The following is a 4,482-nucleotide window of genomic DNA, read 5'->3' as shown; positions in this document are numbered from 1 at the left end:
GTATTGTGTGATGCATTGCAATATGGCGTTTGTTGTGGCTCTTGGAAATAACTTATGAATGACAAAAAAATGTTTGATCAAATATTGTGTCGACATGAAAAAATAAAATATTGTTTCAACGTACTCTGTCTGTGTAACTGGTAATGGTAGTAATCATATACAGGTAAATCTAAAAAAAAAAATAGAAAACACAATTGATTTCAGTACTCATACATATAGATTCTTTAAACACTTGGGAAAATACTTTTCAGAGGGCAAATTCCTGCCTAAATTCTACATTAAATTTTTTAAATTATATTCTAGATTCTAGAGGTGGTGAATTTGGAGCTATCATTAGCTTTAAGCTACAATCCTCAAATTATTCATGTATAAAAAAATGAAATATTTCAGTGTGTGTGGTGCATCTCTATAATATGAGTTTCACTTTTTGAATTGAACTACTTCACTAAATTAAGCTTTTGATACTATTATAATTTATTGAGATGTACCACTATGACAGCTTGTGTAATGTGTTTGTCAACACACGTTTGGAGAATGGCAAACCATAAACCCCCATTTTCATGGAGCTGCTTGACAGGGTCTCTATTGCTGTGTCGAAGGGTCACCCATCGTCCCAAATTCTGAACCACTTCCTGAAGCAGGAAACAGGAAGTATTTGAGCGAGGCAAGGCCATTGATGTTTTTTCGTCAAAATGTTGAGCAAGCAGCTATTCAGCTTGTGGCCACAACATAATACCAGCAACAGATTGTTATTACAAATAACTCATTATTTCTTTTGTTGTTTAAGACTTAATACACGGCTAAAGATATGCGTTAATGTCTGCATTCTATTGGATCGACGTGGACCACGTGACCAAGGAACACGGGCATCTGACAACATTATTTCGATATAAACGTTGAAAAACAACACAGTTGACATTCGTTTCATAATTGTTGTTTGGCGTGTCCATATGTGACTCATCTGTGATTATCATGTCGATATGTGCCACCATAACTTTGGCTTGTAGGCTGGAGAATGAGGTCGTCTTTTCTGGCATTATGTTGGCATCGCTTCTCGGCCTTTTGGCTAAGATCAAGTGTAGTATCTGTTCTTATCAGTTTAATATCTGATATGTCCTCTATCTGGGGACCATATATTAAATTGATTTTTGGAACTGGGAGATGGAATTGGGGCTTGCTCTGTCCACTCCATGCATCGATCTGGTATTGCAGTACCTCCAGGAGCGGTGCACCCCCACTAAATGGTTGAAACAAATGTGTATCTCTCAGTCATATGCTTTGAAGTTGCATAATGCACTCGATGGTAAGCAAGTTTGTAGTCTATACAGTATGTTGTATTGTTATTTCCATTTTGGGTGCAGTACAGTGGCCTATTAGTTTCCCACGTGGAGCATAGTTGAAAAGTGACAAGAAATGTTGCTTCCTTGTTCTCGAGCCACAAGTTTCCTCTGTAAACAACTACAGTACAGACCTGCCTGGCTGGTGGATGTCATGGCAAGCAATATGACTTTGGTGGTACAGCAAACTCATCTGAAACGGCATTTACAAATATAATATACTGTAAATGTTTTCAGAGGCTATTTTTAAACAAAGTAATTTATTATTCTCAATTTATATGAAAGTGGGTCGCGACTTTACATTAGTAACATGCGGGTGACAGTTGACAACCACTGTTAAGACCACGCTAGCCTGCTTGAGTGTTTGCCAAGGTTGTCATGCGCAATAGGTCACAGCAGGTGGCAGTAGCGTTTTGATACGCACATCAAACTGTTGTACCCAAAAGTGTTATCAGTGTGTGACATTCGACTGGACGAATGCATTCTTTTCTTCAAGTCCAATTATGTTTACAGTTTTTCGATTTTCTTGAATTAGTTAAATCATGGCAGCACGGTGGTGTGAATGTGAGTGCGAATGGTTGTTTGTTTGTATGTGCCCTGCGATTGGCTGGCAACCAGTTCAGGTTGTACCCCGAATGGGTGGTTCATATGTTTCTGGGTGTGAATGACCCAACTTTCAAGTTATTTTATCGTCTCTCGATGCCGCTGTGCATTATGGGTATCCATTTACTGTCTCAATTTAAACTGAAATTCTCAAATAAGAAGCATATTTCTTCATGTATTAGCACACAGTAGCGTTTCATCTAGCGTATGTTCCGTTGTGGGTGTGGTTGTTCACATGCTCATGATGACACCGTCGCTTGACATAGCGTGCGCGTGAATGACTTGTGTGCTCGCGCCCAGTCCAACTCATACTTACCTGGCAGGGGAGACACCATGATCAAGAAGGTGGTTCACCCAGGGTGAGGCTCAGCCATTGCACTCTGGTTGTACTGACCCCTGCGAATTCCCCAAATGTGGGAATCTCGACTGCATAATTTCTGGTAGCGGGGGACTGCGTTCGCGCTCTTCCCTGATTGTTGGTTAATGAAAATGAGCACTCTGTATTCCATAGTGATGTAGTTGTGTGGTAATTTAGCATGGCTTAAATGTTTATAAGCTGTTTTGTTACTTTGTTTTCAAATGCTTTTAGTCATGTAAAGCACATTAAGTTATCTTGTGTATGAAATGCGCTATATTCCCCTGAGAATCGAGGAAAAAAAGTGTCTTTCAATTGATTTATATTGTGATTTCCTGACTCCTTGGAGCTAAAACAACAACTCACAATTTAGAGATTTAAAAAAAAGCATTTTTAATTTTGATTTTATAGCATGTCTACTGTAGTTGACAGCAGAACGATTTTACCATAACACAACAAAATTATAACAGGCTGAAATGAAATCAAAAATATCAATCTTTTTTTAAAAAAACAGCACATTTGGCCTGTGTTTCTGTTCAACTGTGAAACCAAAAGGCTATTATATCATACAGACTTGAGCTTTAACATGTTTGTCCTCTCAAGTCAGGAGGCCTAAGGAGCACAGGTTTCAATGTGTTTGCTTCTCCTCAGCTTCCTCTTTTCTTCATGAATAAGTTCTTAGTTATGGTACTCCAGGAAGCAGTTTCTCTTCTTTGTAAGGCAGAGGAACATCTTGCAACTTATGCATCGCATGTATGTTTTGCCCTTGAAACCTTGGTTTCGGCACCTCTCTGCATGGTTGCAGTCTTCCATTTCTGGCAAGTACCTGGCCCCATATTTTCTTAACGATGATTCTCGTTGTGGAATTCTCTTCTTCACTTACCTCATGCTCCTCTGCCCTCTTGTCAGCATTGTCAGGATCTAGGTAGTTCAGCAGGTCATTTTCCTGATGCAGTTTCAAGTCCAGGAACTGTTCAGTTTTTTTCGGATCTGTTAAGCACTTTGATGTCAGACTTGTACTGGATCCAGGAATTTGTAATGGCAACATCAAAGAACCGTGCACACCCAACAATCATATGACATGAAGTGTGCAGAATGTAGTGTAAAACCAATGAATCTCATTTTGGGGGTTGGTCGCTCTCGGGATTCAATGGGTCGCAGACAGCTATCAAAAACTTACGTGCATTGTTATTCTGATTTTCGGTACAGTACGCAGGCGTATTAAGTTCCCACATGGAGCATAGTTAAAAAGTGACAAGAAATGTTGCTTCCTTGTTCTCTCAGTAAACAAATACAGAGCAGCCCAATCTGGCTGGTGGACATCTTGGCAGGCAATATGACTTTGGCGGTACAGCAAACTCATCTGAAAGGGCATTTACAAATATAATATACTGTACATGTACAAGTAGGTCGTGACTTTGCAACATGCTCAGTTTATTGCTCAGTGACTGTTTTTTTTTCTCAATGTCTTTATGTCTCAAAGTGTTCTGTTGTCGTACGAGAGCGGCTCCAACTCCCGGAGAAAAATTCCTTGTGTGTTTTTTGGACATACTTGGCAAATAAAGATGATTCTGATTCTGATTCAAGACCCCGACCGGAGCATCCGCCAACATCCCCCGGACTCACGGCTGTGGTGTCCTTGAGCAAGACAGTGATACCCCAAACTGCTCCCATGGCGTTTCAGTTCCCCCCTGCTCCAGTGTGTTCCACTAACAAGTTTGTGTGTTCACTGTGATGGGTAAAATGCAGAGAACAAATTTTGTGCATGTTCATGACAATTAAGGTGATTCTTCTTCTTCTTTGCTTAATTTCCTCACTATTTGTAAAAAAAATTCTGAATGTCTTCAGTGCTCTCTCTTTGACATTATGTGCACTTGCACATTTTAATATGAATTAATTAACAATGAAGACTCACAAAATATATATATTTTTAAAATAATTTAATAAGGAAGTCATTGTCCAATAGAAACACTCATTTAGCGCTTACATAAGAACACTGAGATGTCCCAGGTGACCTGAACATCACTTTTGAAAACGAGTGGTCAAGTTAGGTTAGCTTAACAAATGAGATGATAAAATTGCATTTTCGCCATCAACGACTGAAAGAAAATTTTAATACGGAAGAAAGACTCCTGTAAGTTGTCAACCTCCGAGTGACTAGTCAGAAGATTTTAAGGATGCTAAATT

At 39.3% G+C, this 4,482-nt stretch overlaps 2 non-coding genes across 2 annotated transcripts; both read left to right on the top strand.

Moving 5' to 3' along the window:
• Nucleotides 1-1,046: 1,046 nt before the first annotated feature.
• On the top strand, nt 1,047-1,237 carry LOC133473770 (U2 spliceosomal RNA). Its single transcript, XR_009787234.1, has one exon. It is a non-coding gene; the product is annotated as a U2 spliceosomal RNA (small nuclear RNA).
• Nucleotides 1,238-2,248: 1,011 nt separating this feature from the next.
• On the top strand, nt 2,249-2,412 carry LOC133473769 (U1 spliceosomal RNA). Its single transcript, XR_009787233.1, has one exon. It is a non-coding gene; the product is annotated as a U1 spliceosomal RNA (small nuclear RNA).
• Nucleotides 2,413-4,482: the final 2,070 nt, after the last annotated feature.

The sequence above is a fragment of the Phyllopteryx taeniolatus genome, unplaced genomic scaffold (genome assembly GCF_024500385.1).
Source record: "Phyllopteryx taeniolatus isolate TA_2022b unplaced genomic scaffold, UOR_Ptae_1.2 contig_452, whole genome shotgun sequence".
Taxonomy (NCBI): domain Eukaryota; kingdom Metazoa; phylum Chordata; class Actinopteri; order Syngnathiformes; family Syngnathidae; genus Phyllopteryx; species Phyllopteryx taeniolatus.
The sequence above is the reverse complement of the archived record's forward strand: the minus strand, read 5'-3'. Positions and strand labels throughout refer to the sequence as shown.